This window comes from Bidens hawaiensis, unplaced genomic scaffold (assembly GCF_021521415.1).
Source record: "Bidens hawaiensis isolate Kalapana, Puna unplaced genomic scaffold, B.hawaiensis_p1.1 tig00063219_1, whole genome shotgun sequence".
Lineage (NCBI taxonomy): Eukaryota > Viridiplantae > Streptophyta > Magnoliopsida > Asterales > Asteraceae > Bidens > Bidens hawaiensis.
Genome location: NW_027501302.1, coordinates 58,371 through 85,720, shown reverse-complemented (window position 1 = coordinate 85,720; position 27,350 = coordinate 58,371). Strand labels below are relative to the sequence as shown.

The following is a 27,350-nucleotide window of genomic DNA, read 5'->3' as shown; positions in this document are numbered from 1 at the left end:
CAAGCCATCAGGGAAGGCCACCCGCGCAGCAAGGCTACACGCACAAGGCACTTAGCTCTCAATAATTCAGTAGTCACCTGAAGGAATGAGCAAAGCCGGGAACAATCCCGCACAAAGGTGGGAGGGGGAATACTCCCGCCCAAATGAGCCAGTCCGTACGATACTGAAAGATCTTTTGTACTGTACCTGACGAGGTATGGGCAAAAGATCTGACCAGAGATACGACAGCTCATTGACAACAGTATGGCGAGCAGCATGCTCTTGTACTGTATGTCACTATTAGCCGCTGCCTACTCACCAACTCCTGTCATACCACGTGCATAGCAGGCAGTTGGTGGAAAAGGAATAGTACACAGCAGGCCTGGTCACTGTCAGCCGCTGCCTACCCACCAACTACCAGCATGGCACGTGCGTAGGCCACAGTTGGTAGAACAGGAATACTATTCAGCCGGCTATACCTTCTTGGAAACCTACCTTCGGCTATAAATACCCCAAATGGTATGATCATCTAATCTCATCTCGTATCTTACATATTATACCTGATATCTGCTCTAGCAATCTCTTAATATACACTTATATTCAAGAGCAATCTAGTCTGATTCTCACGCCGGAGGGTGGTCACAAGGAGGTACCCCCCCTTCTCAGTGACGAGCTCACGGTGTCTGTTTTGCAGGTTATCAGAAGAACCATCTTTGCCGGGTCTAACCCCTCGTGGGAAACATCTATTTAACCCCCAGATTATCCGTAATCTGCCCGGGGTCGATTGGTGTTTCTTCACGGACCCGAACTAGTTTAGCACATCAAAACTAACTATAATACTCCATCCATCCTATTAAAAGTGTGTATATTTCATTTTTTGATTATCTCATTACAAATGTTTGAAGAATTAATCTTGAATTAGTAATAAAGTTGAGAGTTTATTTAATTATGTTTTAATTTAGGTATTTGAATTATAATAGGTTTAGGAAAGGTTTGCCTTGGAGAGGAAGTTGGGTTGTCTTGGATAAGAAGTGTAGGTCTATAAATATGGTCTAGTTTATTAGTTTTATTTGTGAGAGTTGAGAGAGAGTTAAGAGAGGGTTAAGGAGTCTCATCTCCATGTACGTTTGATAAGTTCGTGAAGTTCGTTTGTTATGTTCGTTTGATATATGAAAAGAGTCACGAGTTGTTACTCCAATATCGCATGTTTGTTTGTTTGATAAGTTTGTTTGATTCGATTGTTTGATCCGTCTGGGCCAACAATGTTCACTTTCAAAATTTATTAGTCAATCTCTAAGTTTAACTTTAAGCACACACAACTAACATATTAATAATATTGTTGAACCCAGCTATCACGGGCATCATTGTCATTGGTAAGTAAAAAAATAATCATCCATTTTACCTTGAACTTTATATTTTTCAAACTATGACACTTAATGTGACGGAGGTAGTCTAGTTTATGTAATTGAAAGTTATAATAAATATATTGAGTCTTTTTAGTATAAGAAATATCAAGTATTAGTAATAATAATTTTTAATATTGTTATTATATTTTATATTTAAATTCACCGTATTCATACTTATAAATCAATATAATTTGATAAATATATGCATAAAACAATTAAATAAATGTTAAGAGCCACCCTAAAGAAACCAAATGGCAATTTATGAAGGTGTACAAATTTAGTTATAATAAAATTATGCTTATGTAACTTATTTAATAAAAATTTAATTCTTGTGTTAAATTAATTAATCATGGTATTTTGTTTATATAAAACTCTATATTATTTCATTGACTAAATCGATGGATATGAGTATATGATACATAACATCAGGTGTCAAATCTGAAGGCTATGAATGTCATTTGATATGTAAGCAAGAACTCTTAAATAATTTTTAGAGTTTATTGTCAGCTAGTTGTACTCTATATATTAGCAAGAATTTGATGATTTTTTTGGTCTAACTTTAATATTATTATTGTTTTGTTTTGCAAACGTCGAACTAACATGTCATTTACTAATATCAGCATCTTGCAGGATTTGAATCATCCACCTTACCATCACATCATGTTCCTCGTAGACATATATAGTATTTACTCAAGGGCATGTAGTTTAAGTTATCATGGATAAATTATAAAATGGTGTAGGTTTAGCGGTAAACTTATGATATGTTGATTTGCTAATAAATAACGTTGATTCATAGTAGACTTACGATATGTAGATTAAGAGGAAAACGAGTTTGTGTTTTTTATTAAATTTACAAGACCAGTACCAAACAAGTTTTACGTTTAAGCCTGTTAAATACATGCATAAATCAATTTTCACTTATCTATTCGACTATTCTATTTTCAATGATATTTGATGATGTAATAGGTTCTCTCTATTTAAAGGTCTATGATTCAAATCACTAAGTAGACAAGTTAAGAGGATTTAAGATGATTAACATTAGATTAACATTACCTGAGCTTTTAGTCAAAAGTACACTATTGACATGTTTTTGTACCTTCATGTATTATCATTTCAACTGGGTGATTTATTGTCGAGTACATTAAATTTTTCCGAGAATTTAGAATCTTATAAAGTATAAAGTGGGTAAAATTCAAATTGTATATTTCATGATACTTATGATGTTTAATAATAATAATAAAGAAAAGATTAGCATGGCCCTGCATAAGGATGACATGCACAAATTAAGAAAAAAAATATTTGTGATGTTTAATAATAGCATAACCCATATTTTTCTTCTTTTTTTGAACGTCGAAGAAACAAAGAATTACCTATGTATTTCGTACGGGTGACCTAATAGCAAAAGGCCACCGCCAGCCAGCCCAGCCTAGTTGTACGGAGCCCTTAAGCGTCTCGAAGTTATCTCCAGTTCCGGGGAAAACTCATCCGCCCAAATACCCACTGGTGGTAAAACCCGAACGTCCTCAGGATTGAACCGGAGATCACAAAGATACAGGTATTCCTTCATTGAGTCACTCATACCCTCCCAAAAATGCTGTAAGTTGAAATCGAACTTGAGTCTTTGTTAAAAAACCCAAACTTTCTACTACCACACCACATTGTAATGACTCATTTTGTCGTTGTCAGAATGGTACAAAAAAAAGGTCTGACTTCATAATAATATGCAACCTTCCATATTCTATTTAACACACAAACATGAATATATTCGTAATGGAGAATGAATATATAAAGATTAAGATTATTGGTGTAACCAGTGATTGCAACATTACATATGATATGATCAAAAGATTTACACCATGTGAGTTTATATTTTTTTGCGTTCTTGACGTCTTTTAGTTAAACTGTCTATAACGTATTCCATTGGTTTTTACTCACAAACATTTTTTACCCCAACACTATCATACTTATCATTTCCACGTAACATTATATCAATTAAAAATTAATTGTCAGAGAGATAAAAAAACCGTAGGTATCCCGCACGTAGTCAAGTGCGGTGCCGCAATGATGCACACCACATCCGTGTATGCCACCTTACCACATATGGTGTAAGGATGGCCGCGTTGTGGATAGTCTTAGTAATTAGGTTTTATAAAATAAAAAACTTACAAAATAAAAACGAGGTTGGAAGTATATAATTTTAAAATTATTTTAACGCTATTTTCACGAGATTTGTAATATAACGTCAAAATTAATTCAATTTTTACGAGATTGGAAATATATAATTTTAAAATTATTTTACTTAAAGAAAGATTCTTAAAACTTTAAAGTTTTAGGTGTCATGATTATAATTTTGTTTGAACACAGAATTTTTTTTTATTATTTGAATTTAACTAAACCAACAACTTTTTGTTGGAAATATGGTAGTACAAAATCCATTAAAGAAAACATTAGTGTACCCTTAATGGAAAAGTGTTAAGAAAACAGCTAAGAAGAGATGACGTAAGGGAATGAGTAGTTGAAGATGAGGCCCATGATGATGGTTACCTCTCAAAATGTGTGTATTCATTTGCCTTATGTAACAAAACAAGAAGGTTTAATGGTTTATACGTTTGTTTTTTTATTCGTTTTTTAAACCATCTCCAATACTCTGGTGAGCCTTTTTTGGCTGAATGTAGTATGACAATTGAGCGTCATCCGTTACACAGGAGCCATGCCACAACAGCCCAAGGATTATTCTCGAACCAAATAATATGTCCTCCTCCAACGCTATGGTGATAACAGCGACATGGTGATAAAGGTGGGGTCATTCCCAATAACAACCAATCACTTTTTCCTTTTTTTTTAAAAAAATATATATAAACCAAGTTAACCCACAACGCTTAAATTAACGGGTGACTAGTTATTGCCCAACCGCCTATGTGATAGTGACGCGACATGATAACTAGCTCTTGCTAGTTATCTCACAACACATAGCCTTAAGAATGTATATCAACCGTTTGTATTGATTCGACACTCCATGTCTGACTCACCCAAGAACACCATCAAGAAAGAAACTCATATCTATGAAAAACCAACATCACAAGCTTTATCATTTGACTAGAAGGTCAACTGCATATATGTGAAAATGATTCATACGTATTTAGAAAATCATATTACTAAATACACATAAGTTTTTACTTATAATATTTATACATTTTAATATTATATTATCCAAAAAATCATAAAAACAAATGTTCACACTTTTAAATTAATGACATGTATATGTTCTCTCCCATAAATAAAGTCCGTTAGATGCATATAACTTCTTCAATAACACGTAAATAAACCGAACGAACATGAAAAAGAGAATGTTCATGTCCATTTGTTTAACATAAATGATCAAACGATCTGACACAAATTACTAGAAGATCAGAGTGTTCTTGTTCGTGTACATTTGTTAATAAAATGGAGGTGTGCGTGTTCATTTATATATGATTATCCGTTAATGATATAAATGAACAGTTTACGAGCATAAAGAAACACAAACGGTCATGGACGAAAGCAAGAAATGTTGTCAATGGCTCTTTGCTCTAGATGATGATGTTAGGATTGATATTTTGGAACTATAGACAAAATATTATATTTGGCAAGTAAATATTTGTCTCTGTTATGGATATCATACAGATGCAAACAAGTATTTTCCAATTGAGGCAGGTATACTTCTAATCACATGTAGAGTATGTATGGACAGGATTCAAAAGACTTTTGTGTTTGTAATTCACTCTTTCTTTTTTTGTTGTTACTTGTTTGGTGTTTGCTTTAGGCTTATATAAGTTTTGAACTTGTATGTTTGGTTTTTATTTTTCTTCATTTTTCGCTCTTAACTATTAAAAGATTTACCTAATAAAAAAAATTGAGAGAATGGTATTCTTTTTGGCTCCTACCTACTTGTCAACTTTTCAAACTAATAACCCAATCGACAATTCTGTCCGAACGCCTAGTGTCATTAGTTGTAGACTTGTAGAAGTATGCATTGGTTTGGGCTAAAAGCAAACAAGTAACTGAAAATACATATTTTGGTTAATAAAAACCTTACGGAAATATGAATTTAAACTCGTAACAATAACTAATAATTCCGCCGAGACTTTAAATTCATTGTTTTTCAAACTTATTGGTTGATTTGAGTATAAGTTTGTAATTTTATGAAACATAAATGTGCTTGAATGATTTCTCAATATAAATGTTGGAACAATCGACCCTAGAAGTTTTCCAACCCAAACCAAAAGAATTAGTATATGGTGATAGACAATCGACCCTAGTAAATTCCCGACCCATATGAAAAGGATTTATGGATCCGACAATGTGTGGATGAAAGAAGATCGGTTTTTTGGAAGAAGTGAAGAACGTCCTCAAAAGGTCGCTAGAGGGAGCAATTGTGTGGGACTTTTTGAAAGTTTCCTATGCACCAACACATATTTAGAACCACTATTGTGTGTGCATAGTGAGGTAAACGATTGCATAACCGTTTTATGCAGCATATTCGAGACAAAACATAATATATGTATTTGAAATTGGTTTCATTACACATTATTATTTAAAAAATAGATGAATAACACATGAATTTTTAGTACACGTATTAAGCTATAGTTTGAAAATCCTTGCAAACATATTTACATATTGTACCATTCATAGTACACAAATATTTCATGTTCCATTAAATTCTCATGTTACATTAATTAGACAATTAACTATGTACCTATTTACATATGGTACCCACAACTTTCATTTAGCTGCATCACTAACCCCACCACTTTTTAATAAGGTAATTCTTAAGTTTCAATGATTACACAATTAACCTCGCTACTTCTTTATATAATAACCGTCGTGTTTAATCAAGTTACACAAATAATCCCATAAGTTTTTAATATGGTACAAATCGATATTGTAATACACGAACTTGTATGAACTGATACCGACCGAGTTTCCGTCACATTCAAGTCGCAATGCACAAGTTTAAAGCAAATAGTTATGATTATTTGTAATTTAAAAAAATTGAAAATAAAAAGACTTGAAAGAGACGTAGGCAATCTTCCTTTGCATTGTCATCCCTCACTCTAAATGAAAAATAAAAGTTTGAGAATGACAGGCCACGTCAGCACACCAGCATTATCCAATCAGAATTTACTCTTTGCTTTGCTGCGTGTCATCATTAAACACCAGGACCAATCTAGCCACGTGGCATCATGGGATGCTTCTTATCTCTTTCTCCATGCTTCTTTTTTATTTACTTACATGGTGCTCAACTTTAGCATATTGTACTTATATGCCCTTCAACTTTAGGCAGTGCTAGTTAAGCTGTTATGTTACTGCTATATAGACATAAAATTTTAACTAACTCATATTTTAACAACTGTGTTGTGGTGTTTTAAACTAATGTATATATAAAAAGGAAAAAAATAAATAAATAAATAAATGTGTGAGTTTACATCTGACTGGTGGAGAGAATGGACCCCGCCTACCCAAAGGCGGTAGGGAGCTGAGGATGGCGTTGGTGGGTTCAAATAGTTTGGCGTCAACATAAGTGATGACAATGTTGTGGTTTGGCGACGTTAAAAGGGCGTTGATGTGGAGTGGATGCTAGCCACAACACCCAGCCTAATGATGACTTTGAATATGATCTATACATGTATAATGTATTAATGCTAAGCATATAAACGTTGACTCAAACATGTTTAAAATTGTTTTACTCGAACGTGACGAGTGTGACCAGTTTATCTAACTGATTTCATGAGTGTAGACAATTATAATTATGTTTGTGACGTGTTATAATTAACGACTTCAATTGTTTAGTGGGTTAATCTTATAAAATGTATTTTATATTTTATTTTGTTTATAGTTCTAAAGGTTGACAATTGATCTATTTAATCAAACATGTTTAAAATGTCAACCCAAACACAATAGCTAAATAAACTTATGCTTAGTAGAAACATGATGCATTTGTAAGATGAAATGTGTGTATTTGTTTAAAGGGTTATTTAATAACAATTTAAGCTGAAACATATATATTGCTACATGTGTCATTTTTTATTTATTTTTTTTAAATTTTATTGTCTTATCATAGATTTTTTTAAATTGATTTTTAGGAAAGTGTATAAGATATGTCTTAGCTTTATTTTGAGACCTAAGACTTTTTCCTATTTAGCCTTACCTTCTTCTTAACTAATTTTTTATGTTTCCTTGTTTTGTCTTATATATGTCAATGCTACAGTTTTCTTACCAATTTATGATATTGGTAGGCTCCTACAAATATTATTATTACTTCTTTCTATTGCCTTGATTTTTCTTATTCACACTCTATGTTCATGTTCATCTGGTCATCTGGATTACTATAGTTATTCTGACCACTTTATGATACCATTAGAATCCTACTACTACTATTTATTAGTAATTAATCTCTTGTCGTCGTCCTTGATTTATCAAATTCATCCTTTATGTTCGGAAAATTGTATTTTAAAATGAAAAAAAAAAACACGAGAGCTAGAGTCAGGGTCTTAGTTAGAAGCAGTTTGAGATAGGGAAAATATTGAGCTCATACCATCATCCCACGATTTACATGCATTACGTGAGAATTTACTGGGCATAATTATCTATCGGTTTACTTAGACTGTGATTGTTTTGCATATTAAAAAAAACACCATTGACAAACATATATGTATGGTGTGAAATTGGTTTTCGTTTAGAATATGATGTAGTATTATTGGTTTTTTATCGTTATTAAATGTATTATAACTATTTATACAATATAGTATCATATAAAATAAGACATCAGATTCGAGCATTTTTTTTGTTATCGTTAGTATATCATCAAGACGGACTCAAATTGCAAACCGCATGACAAAAGGAACATTTTTATTTTATGAAGGGTTTCTTTATACGTTTTATACTATAGACTATAGTCCATTTCATAAAGCCATGACCACGTATAAATAGTTGAATTTGTGGCTTGAATATAACATATGTAAAGATTAGTTGATTGGGCATTTTGGTGTGAATTGGACCAGCCAACAAAATGGGAATTACTTTGTAGGGTTTAATTGTAACATTTAGGTGGAAACCAACACATCTTTTGTTCAAACACGATAGTATGGGACCCACATCATGACTGTCGATAAAATTTTTAACATATAACTTTGTATTTCATTTAAGTTTAAAAATCTAATATAATATCTAGGTTAGTTTTGTAGCAAGTACATATTTTATGTTTATGTTTGTTTGATTCGAGTTAATAGCCGGCCTTAAGGCAAGGCCGGTCTCGGTCGTCGATTAGAGCTTGCTCTTGTGAGGGCCCGAAACTTTAATTATATGATCTTAAGACTAGCATGAGACACTGTCTTTGAAAATTTTGTTTTAACTTTTTTAAATGTAAGATAAATCGTCATTTCATTAATAATATACAGAAATTAGATTATGTATTTTATTTTTTTATGATTATGATTCTTCTAGTATAACTTTTCATAGCTTAACTATTACATGTAATTTTACATTAAAAAACCCGTGTAGTATACGGATCTCAAGCTAGTAATGCATATATATGATAAAAATTTTAACATGTATGCGTTTAGTAATTAGTCCAGTATCAATATCCTTTTATAACCAGTGTCAGTTCGAGAACGAACTGGGAAACACGAGCGCCATGTCACCAATCTCTATCTTTCTTGTTTATTGTTAACAATCACAAGTATCGTCGATATTTTGAGAAAAAAAGTTATATATAAGAGATCATTTTTAAATACTCACTTTGGGCACCTAAAATACTGGAGTCATGCTTGTTCTAGTAGTACATTATTGGTACTTTTGAACAATTAAACATATTATTAATTGTAATGTCCGTTTTTTACAAGATTAGGACAAACAATATTATAATCAAATTAAGAGAAGAACATATGTCTAAAAGTATATTATTATTATTATCATTATTATTAATAGTATTAATGTGAATAAATTATAAAAAGATAATTAATCCATTTGATAAACATTGAGTATACTACACATATTATCTGATAAACATGGAGTATATTGACCACACGTGTGCCGGTATGTCATTGGTCAATCTTTGTTTTATATATAGTTGATAAAGAGAATGGGAATACATGTGACACTTTTGTTTTTATTAAATTCTTTGGTTTAAATTAAAGTTGGATTCACATTGTGACACATCAAATGTTAAAGCTTGAGAAAAAAATATACACATTTTGTCACTTTTAAACATATTTATACAGAGTTATTGTATAATACATTTGGATGGAATATAGCAAACCCCTCAAATTTTTACAATGAAATTCGGTTTCAAACTAAGAAATGTATTTGTTCGAACGAAATAGGTTAGACAAATAGAGCTATTAGAGCTACTCGGGTATTGGTCACCTATGGCAAGATTAAAGTAACTTAAGAGTGGTGGAAGACATCTAGGATAGACAAAACAACTACGTGGGCATCACATCAAACTCGCTAAGTTTTAAAATTATGATAAAAATATTATTGAATGTATCTCCTTCATAAGGGCCGGTTCGCTTTAAAAATAAAAGACGATTAAGATTAATATTTATGTAAACTTTTGAAACCCTTACCAGAGTTGGAGGATTTTTTATATAATTTGGTATGATGTAAAGAATAGAATAGAATAAGATTCACATGACGCCCTGCTTGCAGTGCGCGCATATAATGTATATATGTGTGAACCCTCGGGTGGGCAAAAGTAAAATTGCACTAATTTTGACGTTATTTTACTAATCTCGTGAAAATAACGTTAAAAGTGGCGGAAGGTTAATCAGGCATCATGTGGTGGCGTTGATAGCCGAAAGACAAGGGCACATGCACCGATCAGCCGGTGTCCCGATGATTGAGTGCTATGTGCCTTATGTCCAAGGCTTGATGCAAAACTACTATCGAGCCGGGGGTCTCACCGGAAGCAGCCTCTCTATCCCTATGGGATAGAGGTAAGGCTGTCTACATCTTACCCTTCTCAGACCCTACCATAGCATTGCTATTGGTGGGATATACTGAGTACGATGATGATGATGATGATGATGATGTTCCATATGTTGTGTTTGAAGATATTCTTGGCATATAAACAACTTTTATACCATCATGTGTGGATTGATAAGTAATTTATTAAATTTGTGTAAATACATGATTTTATAATTAGTTACTTAGTACTTTATATAATTAACTAATTGAAGTTGCAAAGTTATTACAATGAAAATTAGGGTTTTGGCTGTAGTATAATCAATAATGTAAATTATTAGTGTTCAGTTGGTAAATTGTAAGAACTAATTCAAGGGGGACACGATGAAGTCAAGTCTTCAAGACAACATTAGATGATTAGATTTATTATTTTAATGGATTATTAAGGTATTTTCACTTAATTATAACTACTTAATGACCAAGTTTTAAAACAATGATCATACTAGACTTAAATATAAAGTGAGTTCAATTTATAAAATGAAGACATATTTGGATATGCTTGATACGGTCATACTGTTTATGACAATTATTTTTCTCGAAAACGACTAATTTCATCTCATGTTCATTTTGATCGGATTTTGATTTAGTCTTAAGAAAATAAACATATTTTTAGTAGTGCTCGTTTCAACCCGAACTTATATGATTATTGCTTGATATATATGTTTCTTTTGGGCTTATTTGTCCTTATATGAAAATTAGGCCAACACCTTTTAGACAAGATGACATTTTTGCATGTTATAACCAAAATTGTCAATAAGTTTGGTAGCTTAACTAATTACTTTTTACACAACAATAAACAAATCTAAAGTTTAGAATTAAAAAAATACCAATAATACATTGTAGGCTACAAAGAAATTTATGTTGTCCATGCTTAACTAACTATTCTTTTCACACAACTTGCTAAATGTTAATTCAAATACTTTCACAGCTCCAATATTCTTTAATCCACAAATATTTCAATTCTAGCATGCTAATATTTTAAAGTATTACAACTTTATGAAAATATAAATACTGGTTAATTGTATATATTTTTTAAAAAATATTACACAATATTACATAAGCCATATTAAAAGAAGTAAATTATAAATCCAAATTAATAATTAGTCCCGGAGTGGATGTTAAGAATAACGTTTTAAAAGTTAAAAAGCATTATTCCCTATAACTAATTCTTTTCCTTAATTTAAATCCCCAATAATATTTAAATAATAATTTACCATGACAAGACTCATAAAATATTTTTGATTGATGCTTGAACATGGCTTGGTTTAACACTTGATACCTGCCGTTCGGTCGTTGCCACGTGGTATGTATGCATATTTATTTGTTTTTATTAACATCAAATGCCTGACCCGAGAATCACCATAACAAATATATCTCCTTTTCATCTGAAGTACAAACTACATAATGACTCGGCCCACCTATCCAGAGAAAACACACAATTGGGAAAACTCTACGGCTCAACTTAGAGAAATTTGTTCCCGGAGAGACTCGAAATTACGACCTTCTTTTAACGGCAATTTTTGTAATTTTACCATCACACTTAGTTTATCTTTGCTCAACTCGTTTACACACATAGTGTTAATATATAATAATACAAAATAATTTGTTTTCGATATTCAAGTCTACGGTTATCTTTAAAAATAAAACGTATAGTATAATATAATACATGTGCTTTAGTGAGTATATTTTATGCAAGAATTTTAATATTCACTCGTTAGAATTTGTATTTCAGAATCATTTGCCTACCAATTCAGACTTATAATGTGTAACATGTGTTTATTTAAAATTTATATGATAAACCATATTCATTATATATGTTTATAAAATAAAATTGGGTGATCTTTTGTGATATATATATATATATATATATATATATATATATATATATTTCGTTATATGTTTTGTAATACAAGATTTTAACTTCGGTAATATTCGAATAACCATATTCATGGTGGGGTACATGAACCCAATAAGTGCGTCTATGAGTTAGGGTGTAAACGAGTTGAGTCGAGCTGAGCCCGAGATCAACTAGGCTCAATTAAAGTTCGTTTTCTAAAGTGTGTGCTTGACTCGTGAGTTGTTTCTCAAGCTCGGGTTCGACTTGTGTATCATTTATTAATTAATTTATATATGTTTTTAATTATTTTTATGAATTTTGAGAAAACCCTTAAACAAGCCAAGGCTTGAACTCGTGTTGTACGTTAAACAACCCAAAGCTCGGCTTGAGCTCGGTTGGGAAATGTAAACATAATACATAGAAGTTCGAAAAAGAAAAAAAAATAAAAAAATACACAAGGTTCTATAAGACTCGATAACTAAACGAGGCTCAACTCAAAAAGGCTCGCTCGTTTCAAGTTATTCTATAGATATTGGCTCATGTAATTCATAAACAGCTCGACTCATTTACACCATACTGTCACACCCCCATTCTAGGCTTAGGAGTGTGAACCATAGTTGGTACTATATTTGTAAATAAATCAGAGTAACGGGTTATAGCGGAAGTCTTTATAAAAACATAAGGATCGATAATATAAAATATTTACATTACAAAAGACGAAACAAAAGTATCATTTAGTATTTACTTGTTTATAGTTTACAAAACCACCATGTTTTAATATTTACACAAAATTATCTGAGTCATCGGATTCTAGAGCTTCTTTGTCCGTCAAGCTCTACTCTTGATTACCTGCAAAATGTTATTAAAATACGTCAGCAACGAATGCTGGTGAATATGTTGACGCTAAAATATTTTCTTTACTTAATTACCCCTCGAGACCACGTAAGTCTCGGCCCATCTTGGCTTATGAATAATCAAGTTAAAATAATCATCATAAATTCGAGTCTCTGCACTAGGTCACCTCAGCGAAACACCGCAGCGTTTATGACATAACTTAGGTACCATAAATATACACATGGTCATTCCCCACTCGGACGTAACTTAGGTCCGGCCCATCATGGCTGGAGGTCGTGACCAAGCGTGGTGCGATGTGTCCACCGCGTTCCACATATGTAAGGATCCAGACAAACGTATACCATAGCCTGAGGGCTGGCTTATACTCTTATTTATAATGTTTTTAGAGACACGTAGCCTCATGTAAAGTTTTACACATAACATGTTTGTTTGTTTGAAAACAAGTTTGTAAAAGTGGGGCGTATTCACCTTTCAAATGGGATCGGCTTCCAACACCGTCCGTTGAGTCTTTCTCGCTATCTCGCACCTATAGTACGAGTATAACTTTCATTAGTCGGATACACGATCCGGCTTAAGACCTTTAGTCTTATTTATCTCTATGAACCTTTAGTTCATAATCTCTTTTTACTTTAAAATCTTTAGTTGAAAAGTAATATTAATAAACCTTCAGTTTATTTATAAAAACCCGACGTTTCTTCTTCATTAAGAAACGTATTTCTTTCTTTATTATTTAAGTACACCCATTACACTTAAATAATATATTTTATAACAAAGAATATTTATACATATATATATATACTCATATATATATTTTATTTCTCTTTCTTTATTTTCTTTGTTTATATTCATCGAGTATAATTCCGACTTGGGATTAAGCCTTTATAATATTTTAATATTATTTTGGTCGGGCATTATGCCTACCTTGCTTGGCTTGGCAACACCCTAGTCACTTGGGCAGCACTTCAACGCCGTTCAATCGATACTCTTTTCTTTTCAACTCCTTCTCCTTACTTGGCACGCTTTTCGATACACCAACACTTTTGGCACGCACTTCGAGTCAATAACCGGGTTATCGAGGCAGTATTTCCTTCTTGTTCGAGATGTCGGTGAGTGGCACGGAAATCGAGGTGGATTGATGGCACGTATTTCGAGGTGTAGAGAGAGAGTAGTGAGAGAGAGTAAACTGAATTTTGGTGTGAGTTTGGGAAGATCCCATGGCCGCTATTTATAGGGCTGATTTTGGGTCCCATCGCGGTACGCGATGGGTTCCTTGGCTGGCCCATCGCGTACCGCGATGTAGGCCTGGCCAGTCACCCACTAGGCTTGCCACGTGGGGACACGTGGCGGACGTGTTGCCACTTGGCGACATACGCTGCCATGTGTCAGACAACCCCATTGCGGCTTCTCTGATCCATCGTGTAGCGCGATTGGTCAGAAATTTCAGATTTTGCAATTTAGTCCCTGAGTTTGGATTTTGACAAATTTGAGCCTTTGACTTTTAGAACTTGACATTTTTGACCCGAAATTTACGTGATGTTACACCTACATGCAATTAGTCCATGTGGGACGGTGTTACTTATTTTCATCATAATATAATGTAAATTATTTTTTTTTTAGTAATTTTGGTTTTGTTAACCTACCTTCATTGAAACATCCCGCCTAACCTATATTATTATACTATTATGTTTTCTTTTTCTTTCTATAATTTAATGTTTACAACTATTATGATTACTATTATTATATTTAAAAAGTTATTTGAATTTAACCTTATATTGGGCTTTCTTAAATTGAATCAAATATTTCTTTATGGGTTCAATTAACATTTTATTTATTTATCTAATAACCACTTCATCTTCTTAAAGTGTGTGGTGTTGGAAGTAAAAACAACTCATACAAATAAGTGTGTAGAGGGTTTGCAATGATTATCAAATAAGAACAATTCTTTTAGGGTCTTGATTCTTATTTATTTTTTTGTGATTATGTAACTTTGTTTGAAAAAAATGATATAAATATTAAAAGATTTGTATTTAAATAACCATAAAGAGAGATCGTGAAAACATGAGTAAAGTGGAATTGTATCTCGCTGGACGACCCCGTTCTTTGACCCTCTTTTTATCTCTTAATTAATTCGTTGCAAAGAGCCCAAAATGGATTTTAAAACTTTTGGTCATACTTTAATTGTGATTTCAACCTAATTTGACATGGATATTCAAAACAAAATTATTTGTAATTAAGGATAATCTTGTTAATAATAGTTAATAAGTTTTTGTACCCCTTTAAACAATACTTTAAATAATATATCTTATTTAATTCTTTTATATAACGTATAAAAATAGATATGGAGTAGCATGATTAACTCATGTCATCAATTGTTATAACTATCATCCTATTATTTTAAAAATATGATGAAACTTATAACTATTTAAAAGTTAGAGAGTACTCAAATAATAACGAAAGTCAAGACTCTTGAACTCCTACCCCCAAGAGCGTAGACACTCGAATGTCGTTTTGTGCTCACAAACGCGCATGTTGCGTTAGTATGTCACCCATTCAGTGATACATACTTTGACGATGTCATTCTTTTAATAACGTGTTATCTGAAAACACGACAAAAATAATAAATTTAATAAGAAATGACAAAAAAAGGACATTGAAAAATGACATGATGTCAATTCTTGTGATGAGGGCAAAATTGGAAAAGGGTAACTAGTGATGTTTATTTTCTTATAAATGTATAAATGGGGCCAAACATGAAAGCAACTACCCATCTTCAAGCTAAGTACAACTTGTTTTAAATATAGAGAGGATTACTTGTAGCATCCTCAATATGACAAAAACCCTAAAATTGTCATTTTCAAATAATTGGTCATGGGCTATAAATGGTGAAAAAAATATAAAATACAAACCAAGAAGACACCCAAAAGTTTTTTTATCTAACTTATATTTTCCTCGTGTTTTTATCATTTGAGTTTATGAATAGTTTAAATTAAACTTATAGTTGAGAATCTTGAGTTTTGTAAAAGATATCAATATACTATTGGTTGTATGCAATAGAACGAGATCTCGTGTCATAGAAGTTTAGATACAAACGCACGAAAATGATCAACACGTTGTCATCTTCGTATTGATGAAGTACATTCATGTTCAACAATGAAACTATCGCGTTTGTGATTTCGTGGTGAAACCCTCAAGTGTATTTTGCACCCATAAGTGTATTGAACTTCGGTTTAGACAGAGACCTCCAAACTATGTTATATTTTGCACCCATAAGTGCATTTTAGCTTCATAATCGATTAGGCTTGTAAAGTTGGCCTAATCAATTTAATTTAATAAACATAATTACAGTTTGTGGAGCCTATATCTAACTAGGGGTGTTCTTTGGGTTGTACTTTCAGGTTATAAGTTTTTCGGGTTAGGTTCCCAGGATTTGAAAATTTTCAATCTAGAACCGAACCTCGACCCTAATCTATCATGAATCTTTTTAGGTTAATCGGGTTTTGAGTATTTAACCTATTTTAGTCTACAAACATCAATAATCAATGAGCCTAACTCATGAAGATTGGGCTCAGGATACATACGCATTGGACTTTGGGCTTATAAATTGTGTTATTCATTTTAGTCCAAAACCACAATTTCTATTTTTTTTCAAGCCCAGTGTAATTGTTAATACTTAATACTTCATGTACCTTACCAACAATTGCTCTACAGTCTACACGTCCTAGTGCTACATTGTGCCAAGGTAGCCAGACGTCAGCATAAATACCACTCATCCACAGAAAAAATGATAAAACGTCTACCCTACTTTTACACACTTCCTTGAAAACGAATACTTCAACTCCTTGAGTCCAAATTAGTCATAATAGTCTTAATTTAAAGTTGTTTTCATGAGTGTAACCGACTACGGATAAATTAGAATGCTAGATTCATGAATTAAACGTATTAAAATCGAACACATGTATAAGATTCCATGCTTGCATAAATAATAAATGATGATAAACTACCATCGAAACCAGTTTGAATAACTACAGTATGTTTTAATAAATATTTAAATAGAAGAGTTAAGTGTCATTTTAGTACCTGTGGTTTGATCAATTACGCAATTTTAGTACTTTTTTTGAATTTTTCGCAACTGGCTACTTCAGGTTTCTAAAACTTGCAGTTTTAGTATTTTTTTTTAACTCCGTCTATTTTTGTCCGTTAAGTCAGGGGTATTTTAGAAATTTTGTTATTTTTAAAAAAAAAATTATCTTTTTTCTTAAACGTCTTCCCCCTTTATATATAGTTATTTGGTTAGAAACTTATTTGCAAATTCTAGGGGCCATACTTACCAAACACACAAACCTAACAACCCGCTACTCCTCGTTTTTCAGTGGTGATATCATGGAACAAATCAATTGGTGGACCCTACTCCCAACTACTCTCTAATTTCAAGAAGCCTAGACGAACGGGTAATTGTTATATGGCTTCTGCTCGTTTTCATGCTTTAATCAAAAGCCCCCTGTCAATTTTGATTGACAGAGGCGCTTGGTCGTTCAATTGGAGTAGTTTTTTTTCTAGGGTTCCTCGAGGTTTTGAGTCTCCGCCTTTGATGCCACTGTCTTTGAGTCTCCGACTGAGTGAGGTTTGTGGGTCTCGGACCCCAGCTCTGCCTGAGCACAATATTGACTTGGATGATCTCATTGGGTTGCAGTTAAAATTCAATGTGGTGGTGGTGGGGTTAGGCGGCTGTCATTATAATGGCCTGTGTTGGCGGAGGAATGGTTAGTTGTAGAGATGGGTGTTAGTGGGGATTGGGGCCATGGTGGGTTAGTTTGTTTATTTAGAGTTAAGTGCCATTAAAAGAAAAAAGTAAATAAAATAATTAAATTTATCATTATGCCCTTGACTTAACGGACAAATTAATCGGGGTTACCAAAAAGTATTAAAATGGCCAGTTTTTAAAACATGGGGTAGCCAGTTACAAAAAATTCAAAAAAAGTACTAAAATTACGTAGTTGATTAAACCACATGTACTAAAATGACACTTAATTCTAAATAGAATAAGTGAGTACTTAATATACTTTTTTTTCTTTTTGCTCTTTTTTATATCTCAAAGACAACATGCACAAAATTACCTTTTCTGAGTAAAGTTAAAAGAAAATTTGCCATATAAAATTGTAATATATATATTAAAAATATAAAAGAGGAAAAAACATAGTAGGGTCCATGCATGCTTGAAACGGTAACAAGACACTTATTATTGTATCCCTACCTATCTAGGTTTTGTATTAGACCAAGATAGGGGGTAGCATGATATATGCTTTTAAATTATAATAATAAATAAAAAGTAAAACAAAATCAATCGGTGTTAATGCTTATCGTATTTTTAAAGATAATGCTAGCTCTTCTGACTGCGGGGCCATCAATCGTGTATCTAGCCCACAACGAAAACAGTTCCACAAACTGGCTACCAGTGTGCCAACAATATGGGGACTTTTGTCAAGGTGCATCCGGTTCCCTCATAGGGTCATTTGGATCGATCGTCGTGCTTATATTAGCAATATTGCTTGGTGCCATAGCGTTATCTCGACAAGCGAAACAAGTAATTTGATTTGTACCCAAATCGTGTGGCTTGGACTACAATCTTGTTTAATTTTATCTTTTGTTTTGTGATCCATATTGTGTAACATATTTGAATGAAGTGTAACGAAGTTTAATTTAATTTTCTAGTATATTCTCATTTTTTTTAAAAGAAATGGATCATTTGACATTGTTTAATTATATACAATTTGCTAAGCTAGTACGACCACAAGATCATCAATCGATATTAAAGTCTTATCGTAGTACAGATAAGATTCGTATACTTTTGACGTTCGACCATAATAACCAAACAGAGAAATAATAATAGTAGTAGTGGTAGCGGTAGTGGTGGTGGTGGTCATGGTAGTAGTCGTGGCCATCATCATCTGATTCATCACTCTCGCTCTCATAGATGTCGATGAACTTAAGTACATAACTCCTTTTAAACCTCATAGATCTCCTATTAGGGAACAATTTTTTTTGAAGTGACATTTGATCGAGGGGATCTAACAAAAATATTGTGAACTCTTCTAATTTGCCGGTTTTTTAGATTCTTGATAGCATACATACTTCAAGATCAACATACTCCAATTTATATAAAGAAAACATAAGTAATAAAATGGACTTTATTTCGACAATAATATAAAAAAAAGGCTATTGATAATCTCAAAATTGGTAATGGTAAGTCACATATATTTTTCCGAGACAATACCCAGATCGTTACGCCTTTGTACGGGTCGGACAAATTATTTCACTACCTTACTGCCATGTCGTACTCTTGTTCGAACCGGGGACTTAAACCAAACTTCCTCTCAGAAGGATGGATGGGTGATTTAAGTGAGATCCAAATTACTTTTTATAATGCATTTTAACAATATGACGAAATTTGAAAATTTACATTAAAGTTAGTTGGTAACATGATATGTCTTTAGAAGTTTAAGTTGTTTATTTAAATTGTTTTCTTGACTATCCTTTACAAAATGTGGATTCTAACGTATTGAGTTCTTTTATATGTCGATTCTAAAGTCTAGTTTTTTTTTTCTCCGTACACATGTATGTAAGATCAATACTATACTTGTTCAAGAGTGGATTTGGTTCCAACATCATGGTACTTTGATGTTGATCAAGGTTTTCACTAGACAACCTTGATGCATTAATCCTTGACTTTCAAAGTTTATTTTATTCATAATCAGTGTGAATATAAGGGGTTGTTTGGTAATCTCATAAAGGTCAGTAAGAGACTACCTATTATAATGATTCATGCCGTCAAGATCAGGTAACCTTTTAAGATGCGTCAAGGTTGTCTAGTGAAAACCTTGACATCACTATATCATTAGAATGGTTATCTCTTAACCATTCAGACTTAGTATTATCTTTTAATCATTAAGAGGCAATACTTTAATGGTCACACAACCCCTAATCAAGTGAAGAAATAGACTTAGGCTAATGTTACTTTCTAAGTTTGGTGTTCCTCTCACCTTTGGAATGGTGAGTCACAATCCTCTTTAATAAGCATAAACTTTAAAAGTCTTTGATAATAGTCGAGCTTCTAGTTCTTTTTCAATAAAAAACAACGATCACTTGTTTGTCTTTTACCACATTCTATCATACCGAACTCGTCTTTCACATGCACGTTAACTCCTTTATACTATTATTTGAGTTTCCGTGTTTCAGTTGAGTTTCGATCCTCATCCAGAATCGCATCCAAACGTCTACTTTTATTTAAGATATATTTTAGTTTATTTAATTTAGAAAAAGATACATTAGACATTTAGACATCCATTCTATGTGTGTTAATTATAGCATTTGCTTTAACGCTTTTCAAACGGAAAATATATAAAGAAAATTTGAAGATTTATAGATGAAGGGACCACAAATAATTGGGAGACAGGGAAGGGTTGGTTGGAAGAGGTCTCAGGTGTTTTATATCCGGGTTAGGCTAAATATATCCTCCCTGGTTGCTTGTTATATCCTCCCCTTCTTGGAAAACTAACTTTCATATTAATCCTTGAAATCATATAATTACCAAATTAGCACAAAAGTAAGGATTTAATATTATTTTTTTTTACAAGTTGCGTTTTCTTTTTATGATTTCGAGTTTAGGGTTTTGGGTTTCGGTTTTAGGGATTAGGGTTCGGGTTTGGGGTTTAGGGTTCGGTTTCGGGTTTAGGGTTTCGGTTTTAGGGTTTAGGGTTCGGTTTCGGGTTTCGGGTTTAGGGTTCGGTTTCGGGTTTTGGGTTCGGTTTCGGGTTTAGAGTTTAGGTTTTAGGGTTTCGGGTTTAGGGTTTTTGATTTATTTTGTAAAAGATAAAGTGGTAAAGTAAGAATATTATAAATACATATACTATTAAAATTTAAAAAAGATATTATAACTATTTATAATATTAATATTAAAAATATTAATATTAAACAAATAAATTAATAGTAATACTTGATAGTTTTTGATTTGATATATGTAGTGGAGATTATCAAATGAAAGTAATGTTGTAGGGACTAGTATGTATATAAATAATGTTAAGAACTCATTGTAATTTATATAATAAGTTCATGGGGGAGTATATTTAGTAAAAAATAAAGTAAGGGGGATACGTTTAGCAGCACCCTTTATGTCCACATTAATATAACTTGCATTGAAAAGTTAGAGAGACCGAGTAACAAAGTATCACATTAAAAAAATGAAGAGAGACCGGATAAGACTTACTTATAATAGTTAATATGATATACAAATTTGTCTACTGGTTACTAGTATTAAGAATTGAAACTTAATCATACATATAGTAAATAAATTAACATGTAATAAAAAAATTAAAAAATAAATAAATTAAGAAGTCAAAAAGTTATTCAAAATTTTTTAACATGGAATGAATTAGTTTCAACACGTCATTAATTTGAACTAAAAATCTTATATCTGGCCTTACCGAAAAACAAAATTTTTTTTCATTATTGTAATTGTAAAGGTCGATGGGGAAAAGAAGACTCCCCACCACCAAAATTTGAGTGAATATATGCTAAAAATCAAGAAAAAGTTTTGTATTTTTTTGTTGATTTTTTTTTCCGAAAACAGAAAGAATTATAGATAAGACACTTATATTTGCTTGCCACCACCATTTGACGGTTGGCATAACTTTTCTATTTTATTTTTTGATAAATGCTAGAGAAGTAACTGTATATTAGTTAACCTTTCATTTAAACTTTAACCATTAATTTGTTAACCTTTTACATGTTTTATAATTCAACCAATAATTTTTAGTGTCTTACCCTTCTACTCAAAGACATGCCATCATGGTTTTACATAATTAACCATCACGATGGTTTTGTAACTATGTAATGAAACATGGCAAAAAGAGATTGTAACTCAAGATTAATTAGCTTCAATTATTAGTCTAAGATATTGCAAGAAAAAGGATATTAAGTACTTTAATAAAAGTATGATTAAGTTACTTTTTTTTCGCAATTGTTTACTTATGATATATATGCCAGCATGAAAGTCGTTTTCTTACTTCTATTTGTAAGTATAAGTTGTTGCATCCATCTTATGTTTATAAATTTGGCTCCTCGTGCCAAAAGAGTGGGTCCTTTAGTCAATATTGATAATGTGTTCAAACTAGATTGATTCGTCACATACTTTTCATTTAAGATTGAAGATTCTATAAAATTATTAAAGATAGACGGAACTGATTTATATAGTTTGAAATGGATGTTAAATAATTCACTCTAACGGAAGATATCACCAATACACTAACTTTTCCCTAGTTTAAAGATAGTAATCACCTTAGTACAATCGTTTCACTAATCTCAAGAGGTAGTGACCGTCTCTCTCTCAAATCGTCAAACAACTATGGTGAATCTCTCACAAACTAATCATTGTTACAAAGGCATTGATAACCACTAGGGCCGTAAACGAGCTGAGTCTAGCCGAGTCAGAGTGTGCTCGAGCTCGAACTTAATCGAGCTAGCTCGAGCTCGGCTCGTTTCTTTATCGAGCTGAAAAATCAAGCTCGAGCTCGGCTTGTTTAAAGCTCGAGCCGAGCTCGAGATCGTCGAGCCAGTCTCCTTCAATTTTTTAATTTCTTATTTTACAAATTTTGATATATAAAAGATAAAAAAAAATATAGTCTTAACATACATATTATAAAAAAATTAATAATTAAAACTTTATATGTATTATTTTCGTTATTCTTTTATAAGGTTTTACGTATCGAGTGACATTATATATGTATAAGTATGATATTATAATATATAGATATTAAAATTTAGGGTTTAATCTAAACGAGGCAACGAGCCGAGCTGACCCTGGCTCGAGCTTGACTCGTTCAGAAATTGAGCCGGGTCGAGCCGAGCTCATTTAGAATTGAGCTTTTTCGAGCCGAACTTTTTTCAAGCTATTTCGAAATAGCCACGAGCTTTTTGAACACCCCTAATAACCACACAAACAAAATGTTATCACGTGTTTACTTAAAAGGTTTGTTAATACTTGGCCACCATTTGAAATTCATTGATGATCCCACTTCACCTTTTGGGGGTATGCTCCCCACTACATTAAATATCTACTTACATGCACTTTAATTTCAAGACTATAAATTATAGTTTTGTCTCACCTTACTACTGAAATTTGGATCACTTTAGTTAAGTGTTATTAAAATCAAAATTTGACACTTTCCTTCTATATATGATCAGTTATAAGCATTTGATGAAGAAAGGGCTAGACAAATAAGCATTATAACATTTTGTTCAAATTTAACTCAACTTGATGGAAAACCAATAAAAATAAAAAAAAAACATTAAAAACCGACCTATTATGTGACCATAAATAACATAACATCTATGATGATTAATTTAATTGTTCATGCTGACTTAATAAGTTTATCTTTCAAATAAAATGTAAGGTTAGTAGTTAACCACGTGATTTCGTAAATATTTTTTATTTAACGCTTAGACAAATCCATTATTGGTCGTGATTAGGATATATGTTGAGTTTATACGAAATGGCATGTCTTAGATTCACCGGTGCGTTTTGAATGCTAATTCATTAGGTATGGATAAGACGAAAGTTATACACATCAACGGATATAGGTATAGATTAATACGTCTTGTTCTTTTGTGAACGATATTTTTATTATTTTTTTCGTTTAGTTAAAGGACGGACATAAAGCATGTCTCGTTCATTCATTTATGAGCATGAGAATTCCTTTATGTTTGCTTGTTTATGTATTCATTTAAGTTTTTACGACCGTTACCTTAATTTATGAGTTTAAAACCCTAACTTATTTCAGTCAGGAGATCCACAATTTCAGACCTTTACTGCTCTTGTTTCTGCCTCACCACCCTTCCGCCCTTCGGAGTCCGGCCAGCCAGTCGACCACCTCCCACCTGAGTCCCGACGACCAACCATAACTGTTTCTTCTCCGTCAAACATCAGGTACAACAGATACTCGATCGTTCGAAAGTAGAGCTGCTGCTTGTGATTTGTTGGTGGGTCTTCTTCAGTGATCTCGAAAGTTCAGTCTCCCCACTTTGAATGAAGAGCTCTCGGAAGGATACAGTGGCGATGGTTCTGGCTGGTCAGATACAAACCCCATCTACAACTACAATATATATATATATATGAAGGTATAGGCTGCTCTTTGGTTTTCAAGTTCATTAGGTTGAGTGGTTTTGTAAATTACTAAGGGGTAAATGGGTAATTTAATCTGAAAAGGAGAAATATCTATTTTATGCTTAGAGGTTGGGGAAATATGTAATTAGTGGTGTTAAATATGTAAAAAACCCATACGGAGTCTTACAAATTATTAAGTAAATAAATGTCTTACACACGAAAGTACGAAACAGAAAAATCATTAAGTTTATTACACACCAAATAAAAAAGCTAGGTTCATAAAGTCTTGCAATATAGTAAATAAAAACAATAGCCCTCAAATCTTCAACGCTGATCCCGTGACAGATCTGCAAAAAGGATAGCTGCATAAAGTCTATGAAAGATAGGGTTGGAGACCCAAACCGATTTCATACCCGGAACCGGGTTTTCAACCCTATCTTTCATAAAGTCTTTATGCAGCTATCCTTTTTGCAGATCTATCACGGGGTCAGCTTTGAAGAATTGAGGGCTGTCATATTACAATGCGTCACGACTGTGTAAACACATGGACAAGTAAGTAGTCTTAAATGATCTAAGCCGAAACAGCGTATGGCAAATTTGTTGCTTCAGATAGGAAAGGCAATTCATGGACCTTAGTAGACTTTGGTATGTTTTCTTAAAGTTGTTTTATAAAAACTTCTTGAATGTGGAATTACTTTCTTCCTGTTGGTTCTATAATGAAATGGTGTAAGAATGTCTAAAAACAGGTTGAACATGAATAAGTAAAAGTCAAATAATTATGTTTCTAAATTGAACAAACTACAACTTTTGATTTAGGGATTAAAGTCAGTAATCTAAAATTTCTCAACACCCAAAACACCAATAACACGAAATGAATACCCAATAACACACACCAATGAGCTGATTAGACAAAAACACCCAAAAGCAACAACCTAATTCATAAATTGCAACAAAAGTGAAGCATAATTCTTTTAGGGTCTTGCTTTTTTTATTTTTTTCTTTTTTTATTTGTGATTATGTAACTTTGTTTGAAAAAATATGATATATATATATTAAAAGACTTGTATTTAAATAACCATAAAGAGAGATCGTGAAGACACGAAGAAAGTGGGATTGTACCATGCTGGACGACCCTGCTCTATGACCCTCTTTTTATCTCTAAATTAATTGTTGCAAAGAGCCCAAAATAAATTTTAAAACTTTTGGTCATACTTTAATTGTGATTTCAACCTAATTTAACATGGATATTCAAAACAGAATCATTTGTAATTAAGGATAATTTTGTTACTAATAGTTAATAAGTTTTTGTACCCCTTTAAACAATACTTTAAATAATATATCTTACTTAATACTTTTATATAGTATAAAATAGATATAGAGTAGCATGATTAACTCATGTCATCAATTGTTATAACTATCCTCTTATTATTTTAAAAGCATGATAAAACTTATAATTATTTAAAAGTTAGCAAGTAAAATAATACGAAAGTCAAGACTCTTGAACTCCTACCCACAAGAGCGTAGACACTCAAATGTCGTTTTATGCTCACAAACGTGCATGTTGCGTTAGTATCTCATCCATTCAGAGATACATACTTAGACGATGTCATTCTTTTAATAACGTGTTATCTGAAAACACAACAAAAATAAGAAATTAAATAAGAAATGACAAAAACGGACATTGAAAAATGACATGATGTCAATTCTTGTGATGAGGGTAAAATTGAAAAAAAAAAGAAAAAGGTAACTAGTGATGTTTATTTTCTTATAAATTTATAAATGGGGCCAAACATGAAAGCAACTGCCCATCTTTCAAGCTAAGTACATCTTGTTTTAAATATAGAGGATTGCTTGTAGAGTTGTAGCATCCTCAATATGACAAAAACCCTAAATTTGTCATTTTCAAATAATTGGTCATGGGCTATAAATGGTGAAAAAAAAATAATAACAAACCAAGAAGACACCCAAGAGATATGACTTTGAAGTTTTTTAATCTAACTTATATTTTCCTCATGTTTATATCATTTGAGTTTATAAATAGTTTAAATTAAACTTATAGTTGAATAGTTGAATCTTGAGTTTTGTTAAAGATATCAATAAACTATTGGTTCCCTGCAATAGAACGAGATCTCGTGTCATAGAAGTTTAGATACAAAACGCACGAAAATGATCAACATGTTGTCATCTTCGTGTTGATGAAGTACAATCATGTTCAACAACGAAACTATCGCGTTTGTGATTTCGTGTGAAACCCTCAAGTGTATTTTGCACCCATAAGTGTATTGAACTTCGCTTTAGACAGAGACCTCCAAACTACGTTATATTTTGCACCCATAAGTGCATTTTAGCTTCGTAATCGATTAGGCTTGTAAAGTTGGCCTAATCAAATTAATTTAGTAAACATACATTTCAGTTTGTGGAGCCTATTTCTAATTAGGGTTGTTCTTTGGGTTGTAATTTCAGGTTTTAAGTTTTTCGGGTTAGGTTCCTCGGATTTGAAAATTTTCAATCTAGAACCGAACCTCGACACTAATCTCTCATGGATTTTTGGGTTAATCGAGTTTTGAGTATTTAACCAGTGCCAACTATTTTAGTCTACAAACATCTATGATCAATGAGCCTAACTCTTAATTACTAACACATGAAGATTGGGCTCAGGATACATACGCATTGGACTTTGGGCTTATAAATTGTGTCATTCATTTTAGTCCAAAACCACAATTTCTGTTTTTTCAAGCCCAATGTAATTGTTAATAGTTAATACTTTATTATGCTATGTATAATGGAGGACCTACAAAATGAGGCGTTTTGTGTTATGTTACGTCCAGTCAGCAAATGATAGGTTTTTGTTTTTGGGGTGTAATGGTGTTGTAGGCATATATATATATATATATATATATATATATATATATATATATATATATATATCACAAACACAATATAATAATAATAAAAACAAAAGGAAGTGAGGCGATAAAAACTCACCCCCCAATTTCGCCTAGGAAGGCGGTGTTCACGCCCCAAATCGGCCCACTTGGTCGCCCCTTTCCTCGCCCACTACGAATAGTCTTAGTGTAATGAGATTTTTTTAACATTTCAAACTGAAATTTAAAAG

At 32.3% G+C, this 27,350-nt stretch overlaps 1 non-coding gene across 1 annotated transcript; it reads left to right on the top strand.

Moving 5' to 3' along the window:
• Positions 1–2,584: 2,584 nt before the first annotated feature.
• LOC143603858 (U6 spliceosomal RNA) lies at positions 2,585–2,688 on the top strand. The gene has a single exon (XR_013148154.1). It is a non-coding gene; the product is annotated as a U6 spliceosomal RNA (small nuclear RNA).
• The last annotated feature ends 24,662 nt before the right edge of the window (positions 2,689–27,350 follow it).